The 10,906-nt window shown below is 44.8% G+C and overlaps 1 long non-coding RNA gene across 1 annotated transcript; it reads right to left on the bottom strand.

Moving 5' to 3' along the window:
• Positions 1-773: 773 nt before the first annotated feature.
• On the bottom strand, positions 774-10,604 carry LOC143508806 (uncharacterized). The gene is made up of 3 exons (XR_013129484.1): positions 10,403-10,604; positions 9,553-9,693; positions 774-1,457 (listed from the first exon to the last, which is right to left on the bottom strand). It is a non-coding gene; the product is annotated as an uncharacterized LOC143508806 (long non-coding RNA).
• Between the last annotated feature and the right edge of the window lie 302 nt (positions 10,605-10,906).

Here is a 10,906-nt window from a genome sequence, read left to right as displayed (position 1 = left end):
CTCTCTCTCTCTCCCTCTCTCCCCCTCCCTCCCCCTCTGTCTCTCTCCCTGAGCAGTGCTGTGGTTACTGCAGTAGTTCCCATATGTAATTTGGCCTAATCAAGTCCTGCACCTAGACGCCCGGAGCAAGCCGATCGGCTCCATCTCAAAGTGCGGCATCAGTCCCAAATTACAGGCTGTGGTTTTGGGTTAACTGCATGCCACTCCTAGAAGAATAACAGTGACACTCGTAATACGGAGCCAGTTAGGCACCTGTTACCCAGAGTAACCGAGAGACATGCGCTTCTACAATTACGAATCAAGAGGAAACTTTCCTTACCTTTAGCTGCAGATAGCTGTGCTAGTCTATCCAAAATATTGATGGTCCCAATAAAAAATCCATTTGATACAGTTGTAAATTGAAGAACCCACCTCCCATAATAACAGACCAGAAGATACTCAATAGGTGATGAAACCCAGAGCTAATGTCAACGAGTGCAAATTAGCATGAATCAGTGTTAGGGCGTGCAAAAAAATAAATAAATAAATAGAATAGAATTTTTGAATTCCTTTTATGTTTTGCAAACAGAGTGTGTAGGGGATAAACACTGGCTCCATTTATGAAATAAGACCTTGTTTACGGTGAACGGCGGTTGGCGAAGTGTTGGAGTTTGGGACAGGTTCTGTAGTAAAGCAAAGTTTTTTTTTCTGTATGGGAAAAAAATTAAAATGCAAAAATATATGCTATATAGATAATGCAACTGCAAAAATACTGCAGAAAAAAAACCCGAGATGTCACACAAAGGGTTCCTTTGGCATACCGGCAGAAAGGGTTGACAAATTAAATGCGATATTTAGTGAGAAATCCACTCAGTTTACTTCATAAGAAGTACTTCACTTTTCTCAGGAAAACCTAACATAAAGGATCAAGCTTCTTCCACAAGGGGAATGAACACTTATTTGACTGAATAGGCTTCGGTTACCCTAATGTAATAAACTCAAATCCTTTACACACATACCCTTCAAAGCAGGGTGTGAGGTCTCACCGTGGCTTTACCATCGTAAGGTACATAGCCGCAGGTACGCCCCGGCGAGCGCAGTTCTTTGCGGTAGGCTTATTGTGGTGATGAGCCATTAACCTTTGGCACAGAGAGAGCGGAGCTGGTGGGGGTAGAGGAATGTAGTCTTCGGTGTCATGCATGTAAGAATACGCAGCATTCCTAAGGGGTTCATGGCTGAAGCAAGCTTCATCGTTCCAACACGTGTTGTTCAGGGCAACGATGACAGGTCCCGCGAACGAGGACCAGGGGGCAGAACCACACATCAACAAAGAACAAGAGAGAGTGCATACTGGTGTGATGATGCTTCAGGACTCGTGGGGCCTGGCTTCTAGATAGAGACGTCAGTGTAGAACTGGAGATCATCACAGTCCTTCACTGCGTGTCTTCATCTGTTCTTGGTCTTCTGTCTGATCCATCCTGCAGGACGACATTGACACCAATAAAGCAAGTAATCAACCTTAAACTGAAAAATTCGAATCAAATGCACCTTCCTTTAAATTTACGCATAAAGAATTACACATAAAAAATTTAATTTATAGGTTTTTATAAAATCAATTTGCATGAAGGTACGTAAAAATGTGCTGTACGTTCATAAATACCACTGAATTGGATGATAAGGATAATGACACATAATGACACAGTACTGCAGTAATCCAGTAAACACGCAAAGTGTCTTTACGTCTGGGCAAGATCACCTGAGTTCACCCCAGTCCCTAAAGTCCAACTGCTCTGGATCAAAGGCAGCACCAATAATATCTGGGGCTTGAATATCATAATACAATTTAATAATAGTTAACAAGAGAAACGTGTGGTTAAAATCACCTGGTGGAAGAGTTTAGAATGTGCCAGACTTGGTAAGAGCTCAATAAAATTCTGCAACTATATGAGAGACTCTACCAGTTCTGGCAACCACTCAGTCAGAAAGGTAGTGCAGTTTTTAAGACCTTACTGTGTGTGTGTGTGTGTGTGTGTGTGTGTGTGTGTGTGTGTGTGTGTGTGTGTGTGTGTGTGTGTGTGTGTGTGTGTGTGTGTGAGCGTAGATTATGTGATTACTTGTAAGCCTGTGTGCATGCATTTAATTTTGTGCAGTGAACTTGGTCCCCAGCCACTGGTCCCACGTCATAAAGCACTACAGACACTTTCCATAGCAGTCGACACCTCTGCCTACTAAATATACCCCAGAAGCATGCGTCGGAGCAGGGGGAGGGCAGGAGCGTCGGTGCAGAGGGGAGGGCAGGAGCGTCAGAGCAGGGGGGAGGGCAGGAGCGTCAGGCCTCTGCCTGCTTGCTTGCCTGTCTAGAGCTCAGTCATGCAGGGCTGAGTCCTGGACCCTCTTACTTGCACGTGCCCACACCAGATCAGGCATCTGCTGGGCACTCTGCCAGGACCTAGACGCCTCCCACTGTTTAACGACAATAAATTTACTACCTCGCTCCATATTGCTGTTCTATTGTGTAAACAAGATTAATGCCCCTTTTAATTGAGCACCTGGAGATAGAATGTGACCTTGCTTTGGTGCAAAGATACCTGGACCGCCTATTTACACCAGGCATCAGGAAATGATCCAATCGGCCCCTGACACTACAGTTACATGAATGGTGTCATGGTATATATAAAGAAAGCCCAAATTTGGCCCAAAAAGAGTGGCTGAAATTGTCTTGACAGCATTACTATATGAAGTGCAAACTATGCTAAAGTGTTAATACTTTATTTTGGAAAATGTATCTCACTTTCATATTCGCCAACACAACATACTGAAAGCAAAGTCATTTATTGATGTCATTATTTATATTTTTCCTTGATTAAAACTGTATTTTCTATTTTGAATAACAGTTTCCATAAACTGCATAGCAGGCAAGTTTGAAACACCTTCACTGCTAAGCTTGTCTGTTCTAACGTAGTACACTCGCCTGTTCTAATGTAGTGCACTCGCCTGTTGTGACGTAGTGCACTCGTCTGTTCTAACGTAGTACACTCTTCTGTTCTAATGTAGTGCACTTGTCTGTTCTAACGTAGTACACTCATCTGTTCTAATGTAGTACACTATCATTGTCCTTGCCCAAGTCAGCTTGGCGTTCTGTTCCAGCTCAGATTCGTCCTACTCCTGCATCCAAAGGAAAAATCTTTGGGGACTTTCCATTTACACAAAATATGGCTCATTATTCTGCCTTTCAAAAACTCCCAACCATCTGTCAAACATCTCCATGCTATACCACCTACCATACTACACAAAGGCATCTCTACAATAAAACTAATACCAAAAAAGAACATTTTACTCAATTATCTGGCCTGCATTCCTGCTCATTTGATCAGAAAGAGCTTCAATGACAATTCATTCGCTTGAGACGCCATTTACACTCCTAATGTCATCTTACTTTTGGGGGTCCCCCTACTTTTCTTTAAGCCTTAAAAAATGTAAAGCCCTATTTGAAATGTCACCTTAAAAATGGGGGGGGGGGAGTTGGGCCTAATTGAGCACTGTAGCGGTGTAATTGGGCCAGAGGACCTATCCACATGGAGAGAGTGACCCTTCTAACCCAGTGGTGAATGAGGGACAAAAGCAGGGGGCGGAGTAATGCGAGTTAAGGGATTCTCACCAGCTCTTCTGGGAGCTCGTTTCACACACACCGCCCAAAGTGGGGCTTAATAACTTAACGTGTTGCTGTGTTTTCCCTCTTGAGGAGCGTTCCTCTCCCAGGATTCTGGAACATTCTCCCAGATCTTTCCCTAAGTACCCTCAAGAGACTAGCATGGCTTTGGCCTGACACATCATAAGGGGTGTATAAGACATGCGTACCCACACACACACACACACACACACACACACACACACACACAATTGACTATTGAGGATAAGCTCTTCAGAACCCTAGACAGGAGTACATAGATACCAGTTCACAGAAATTCCTAAATTTAAAAATCAGAGTAGTTTTGAAATTAAACTGAGGCTGATTTGTTTTCACTTCTATTGGCAAACGTAAAATGTTGATATGAAACAGCATCTAATGCAGCCACGGGTGAGTGGAAGGTCTCCAGAAATCCAGGATTTTTCTGTTGTGTACATAAAACTGACACTTTTGGTTTTGTTGTCATGGAAAGATCATGATGTTTGGAGTGTTTTTCTGAAGGCAGACTCAAGGGTCATCTTGACCTAAACAGCTACACACAGTTTCCATTCTTCAGAAAGTGGTGACAAAACTTTTTTCTTTTATAAAACAAAAGCATTTTATGTTGACAGCCAGAAACCTGTCCTACCCTCTAAACTGCGCATGGGCATGGGAATGTGAGTTTATTACTGCTGAACCTCTGTCCTGCTCTGACAAACAGACACAAAAAACCCTTCCGTTCAGCTCAAAAAACCAACCCAGTCTGAAACACACTCATTCTGTGTCCTATTACACACACACACACACACACACACACACACACACACTCACACACACACACACACACACACACACACACACACACAGAGGACGCTCCACCCTGCCCTTGACTCCTATGGCTCCTGCAGCAATGCCCTTTCTCTCCCCTCCCCCCAGCAACATGCTGTCCTCTCCATGACAGCTTGGCAGCAGCTGGCCTGCACTTCCTGTGCGTCTCCCTCCCTCTCTCTCCCTCTCTCTCCCTCTCTCTCTCTCCCCCCTTAGCATCGGGTCTATGCTGGACCTGCGTCGGCCTGCGCTGATGACAGCAGCTCCGAGTGATTCTGAGCAGCAGACCTGCCAGTGCAGTGTGTCTCCTCTCTCAGCCAACCCAGAGCACGTCCCTGCTCATTAGCTCCACCGGCCAGCTGGGTGTCTTCTCCCACACCGCTGCAAATGCTCTCGCCCAAGCTTTAAAGGACAGATGCGTGCTGACAAACACACACACACACACACACACACACACACATACACAAGCACCCTTGCACACTACAGAAGACGGTTCAGAAACCCAGGCATAAACGTTTCCAGTATGGTAGATAGTAGTACATCCTGGCAGTGGTTTGCATGAACTGTAGTTTGGATAACACAGCTGCATCGCTTCCATTTTGCCTTCCTTCAGACGGCTGCATCATGCTTACATGAGACCTTCTAAAGGGCAGAGGCGCACTGCAGGAGAACATTCAGTAGCTGCAGTCATTACGTCTAGGCTCACCAGATGAATAAGTCGTGTGTGTAATGCTAACAAAGTGATTTGGGTCAGGACTTTCTGGGGACCCGAAACTTTCACCAGCTCCCTGTGCCTCGTGTTTAGCAAGTAGTAGGTCAGCAGACAGAGAAGGATAAACTAATAAAATGAAGCACACAGACATACACACACGCACACACGCACACACACACACACACACACACACACACACACACACAAACAAGGCTAATTCATTAATAAGGATACTGTGAAGATATTTGGCTTTTCAGATTACCATACACATAGAGATGTCAATAGAGTAATTTTGTCAGAGACACAGCTGTCTGTGATCTACAGAGAGTCCCTGTTTGGTAATAATATGGCCACAGTGTGCCTGAGAGAAATTTACAATGGATGGCAAGTCACCTCATTTGTGCCAATCAGATTAACATGCACACAATTTACATCTGTTTTTATCAGAATGTCATTAACATGTTTATAGTTTAAAATGCTAAGAAAGGTAATGTTTCAGTATGCTTGTAATTTCTAGTCAACCGCTTGAAACAAATTTTTATTGAGATAAAAGGTGTGATAAAATCAGTTCATTTAGATGTACTGAAGCTTAAAAAATGATCTGATCTGATCTAATGCAACCCAAATACATACACAACAAAGCCATAAGACACATCGCACTCTGACACTAAGCCAAGAACAGAAGACATTATGGGACATGTTTTATATAGGATAATCTTTATCCACAGTATGAATCTATCTATGTATCAAATGACTTTATATTGATGATGAACTGTGCGTCAACTCTGGGATGAAGGCCAAAACATTCTCCAGAGGTCACCGATTTGCTCTGTCTAAACTCCCTGTGCTTCAGGCTCACATATACAAATAGGGCACAATTACTCTTCTTTTAGTACTTACTGAAATAAGGCCTTGTTCTCTCCTGGGACCAGCGCTGAACAACTGATTTAAGATACCAAAACAAATATGACACTGCAAATGCTGGTGTAGGGCCCGGTGCTGGAGGTCAAGTCCTCGGCTCGGCCCGGCTCACACCTGCTCTGCAGCAGCACCGCGGCACGCCCGCCTCTTTGACAGCCTCCCCTCCAGCACTCTACGGATGGGGGGAGAATCAAGAATCCCAGCGTGAGAATGGCGAGATTGGCTACTGTAGCCATGCCAACATGAACGAGGATTAAACGAGTGTGCACACGGGTCAGCACGATCTCGCTGACGCATAACTGCTCCCCTAGAAGCTTTCGCTTTATTTGCAAAGTTAGCATGTTTTGAGGTTGAAGAACTTACGTTTATGAACATGGATTACCTGGTTTCAAAGGGCGCTGAAACGCATGCGTGTTTTTACATGTTCCTAAAATGTTTGGAGATGCACGTGTGTCACACAGCAGTGTGCAGAAAGAAAAAACATCAAGCTGGCTAAAGGGTCCCCAGCCCTGTGTGTGTGTGTGTGTGTGTGTGTGTGTGTGTGTGTGTGTGTGTGTGTGTGTGTGTGTGTGTGTGTGTGTGTGTGTGTGTGTGTGACACACATCCCCCCTTGTCCAGGGTCAGGCAGGGCGGTGGCCAGCACTTCAACCCCAGTAGCAGAAAGGTTAATACACTCAGCACATGTTGCCTTCTACAACAGGTGGTGTGGACCAGTCAGCGGCTCCCAGCATTCCTGCCCGTTGGTGTCGGTGGCCCCTGGTATTCCAGGATTTACGCCGCCTGCCCTCCGTCTCCGTGGATCCCCTCCCCTCCCCGGCACACAGGCCTGACTGACAAGCTAATCGTCGGGCTGGGATCCCCTTGGCTATTGATTCCACAGCAACACAACACCTCCCAGTCAATGAAACTGCAATATAATGCTGGATCTGGGCAGAGGAGGAGGAGGATTATCGTGTTGAGCAACTGGAAGAAATTTGCCGCTGCCGTCGCCACCTCCACCACTCAGGCACCGGAGTCTCCTCCACGCAGCTGCTGGTATATAGAAACAGAGTGGCACAAATAAAGAGAGAGAGAGAGAGAGGGAGAGAGAGAGAGAGAGAAATGTGTCTCAGGGGGTAGCACTCGGAGAGGCAGGTTATTAAAAGCCACAAAGCAGAGCTCACGCTGGGTGCAGAGAAATAGCTTCAGCGTAGAGAAGGCACATCTGAAAGGAAGGGGGTCTGCTTTCTAAATTGTTCTAATCCTCTGAGTGTTTTATTTCACAGGGTTTTGTAGTTTAGCAACGTTTTGGGCTCTAAGTCTGGGGATCGCGGGGCCCTTGGCCAGAGACGACAGCAAAAGGCCACCGCGGAAAGCCAATATGAAACAGCTACCATCTGATTCCTAAACAGCACACTGCATACTACATACTACAAAAATACACAAACATACTGCGACTACTATTTACAACAATCAGAATAATAAAGCGGAATAAAAGAGCATAAACATAAAAGCAAGTGATGCATTTAAACATGCAATATACAAGTTTAGGACTTCACACGTCACATCCAGACGACCACATACAGCCTGCTTCAGATTCCCAGGCGCTTTACTGTATGGCCACAACAGTCCATACAGCGCGTCTCTAAGTATTGATCAGAGGACGGAGCATAGCAACAGCAATTAGTGCTATTATCGTTCCAGTTGCACCACTTCAGTCAACGATCCAATTTCCATGCTGTTTGCACACATAATTAAAACAAATCTGTTACACTGATCTTAGGGATCAGTGAGTCCCTCTCCACAGCCCCAGTGGCACAGGGAGTCAATGCAATAGTGAAGATGCAGGATCAATAGTTTCCAGTCACTAATGCCACAGGGAGCCACTCAAAACCCCGTTGAATATTGACCACAATTAGCCTGTCGCCAAAATCACCATCCCTCCCCTAAGGGACAGGTGAGTTATAGCTGCATGTGAAAACACAACTTCTGAAGAATTTACCCAAAATGATTCCCCAAAAGATGAGGGGGGGGACACAGAAACTTTTGAACAGATAATAAAACACGTGGGTGCTTCAAGGAGGGAGATGAGGAGAGCTTAACAATTTTATTAAGTTTTAAAATCAGCACCAAAGCACACGACCTGTTAGCCTCCCCCCCCCCCCCCCCCAAGGTTCTGCCCATAATAGCTCAGATCTTTCTTTTTTTTTTCCTCTAACACCCTGAGCTGTATTCCCTCCAGGCCTGGCTTTTATGTCCCCTAACGTGTGCACACTCCTGCTCTGCGACTACCTGACCTATTAACAAAACGTATGGCTGACAAATCTGGCAGGAGCTGTGTGCGGGCTGATTGCGGTGAGCGCGTGTTGCGCACCACGACCCCGGTGTGATGTCCTCTCTGCGGCAGCTTTCAGTGGGATCGTTTTAATGCCTGCTCTATTAAACACAATGTTGCTGCAAAGTTATAGTCTGCAATTGTTCCTGTAGCCGGAGGGGGCACTTTAAATTTCAGACCCTGTCCGCAGAGAAATTTCAATTTCTATGCGTTGGCTGCCTTGGAATGGCTTTGTTCATGGCACCTAATAATTTGAAGATTAGTCCCTTATTTGCTTTTTTTACTAAAGAAAATAAAAGTCTAAGTGTTGATAACTGCACTAGGACATAAATGATGCAAAAAAAAAAACAGTGTAACAAACGATTAATATACAAAGGGAAGGGGGGCAGTACTCAGGTAAAGTCACTTCAGACCCCTCTGGCCAGGGCGCTGACCCGCGGACCTTCAGGCCTGACTGGACGTGGTGGGACTGAGATATCACACCGAGTCTTTCTGATATCTGCTAGCCTATTTCTCTTTAGCACTTCCCTTGTCAGGAACGTCAGGATAATTGGCTTGATGATTATATTTGGATGGAGCAGGAGTTCCGTTGTGCGTTTCATAGCGTGCCACACAGATGGCAAATTGATAACACAGAAGGACGTCTAAATTGTACCGACAGAGGTTAGCGAGTGGGGACACAACCACTACCATACACACACACACACACACACACACACACACACACACACACCCACACACACACAACCACACACACCCACACACACACACACACACACACACACACACACACACACACACACACACACACACACACACACACACACACACACACACACACACAATGTGTATAGTCCATTCTATCAGTGACATTTGCAACTTGATACCCCAATACAGGGCAGGGAGGGGCGTAATTGGCAAGAGAAGGCTGCATGTAAAAATAGAAGGCTGGTGTCACAGCAAATGTCAAAGGTTTGACCTTCCTTGCCCTGTCCCCCACACGGCCAACTCTCAGCACCTCCGACCACCCTTAGAGGCAGGACTACAGCTTTACTTATTCCAAGCTGTGATTGGCCATCGTGTCATTCCTTCGAGTGACATGCAAATGCGTGATGGCGCAGAAGCACTGACCTTTCCTCTGTAGTCCCGCCTCCCCCACCCCATCATGGGCTGTGGAGCAGCTTCCTGTTCAGCGCCATGCTCCACGAGATCACTGCTCACCATTCGCTTGACATTTTACTCAGCTGAGCAATTTATGGGATGTAGTGGCCTCTGAGAAAAAGAAATAAATAAATAGACTGATCTTTTGGCTTTGGTAGTATGTAAAATACTGGGTAATCTAAATCTATCCCGAAATAGTGCATGCGGAAATTATAATAAACATACCAAGTCACACACAAGAACAGCTGTTCTGACACGCATAAAATGAACTTACTCATTTATGTATTTATGTATCAGTACATGTGTACATTTATTTATGGACTGTCCTACTTAGACAATGCAGAACATTCCTGTATTCAAGGTTTGTTTAAGTTGTGCATACCACTCACTATCTCTTTTAGCAGAACATGACAGACATCATGGCAACATAATTCAGTTTAAATCAATGTGTTTTGAGTGTAGATCACACTAATCACACATCAGCTTTAGCATAATTAATGTACTGACTAAATGATTTATAAAAGTTTTAATCTGAATGACCTATATAGTTATTCTTCATTATATTATTATCATCATCTTAAGCAGCAGCACACAATCAGTATACACAATACATACAAATACTGCTAGTGCATAATGGTACATTTCAACAGTACAATTGATTAGATTAATGCTGACTGAATGTGCTAACTCAGTATACAGATATTGTGAGCAGGTCATTTGCCACTTCTATTATTTAAAATCCTGTACTAATTGTTCAACATCTGCCATTAACTTGTACTGGACGCACTCCCAAACATCTCAGGTCTTGTAGTATACATACGTAAATATGAAGAGGTTGTGGCGGTTGAAGGCCCAGAGGAACACTGCTTCTGAGGGCTGGCTGGTGCGGTTGCACCCTCCTTAATGAGGATGACCTCGGTGCAGTGCAGACCTGACCTGGAAAGCCATATTTCTTCCAGGTCAGTGTGTGGGAACTGTGTCTTCAACCACTCAGCACACAGAGTGGTCAGGAGCTCTGCTACGTCCAACACACTAGCTGAATGTCATCTGTGTCCTCCATACTGTCTCTCTTTAATCATCTACATGGATGTGATTGATGAGTACACTTGAAAAATGGATTTAAAAAAAGACAAACGCCTTGTACGTTAAGAAAGCGCTAGATGTTTAAAACATTACACAATGCTTCACAGTGTACTAGGGGTGTGACGAGATCTCGCAAGATGTAACTCAGCGATATTTCTCGTCGCGTTAAAAATCTGTCTCGCGGGATTTGTGATCCAGCAAGCAGCCAGAATGACGTAGGAAAATACAGGTATTACTATTG

This window comes from Brachyhypopomus gauderio, chromosome 2 (assembly GCF_052324685.1).
Source record: "Brachyhypopomus gauderio isolate BG-103 chromosome 2, BGAUD_0.2, whole genome shotgun sequence".
Taxonomy (NCBI): Eukaryota; Metazoa; Chordata; class Actinopteri; order Gymnotiformes; family Hypopomidae; genus Brachyhypopomus; species Brachyhypopomus gauderio.
This window is presented reverse-complemented; position numbering and strand designations above follow the sequence as displayed.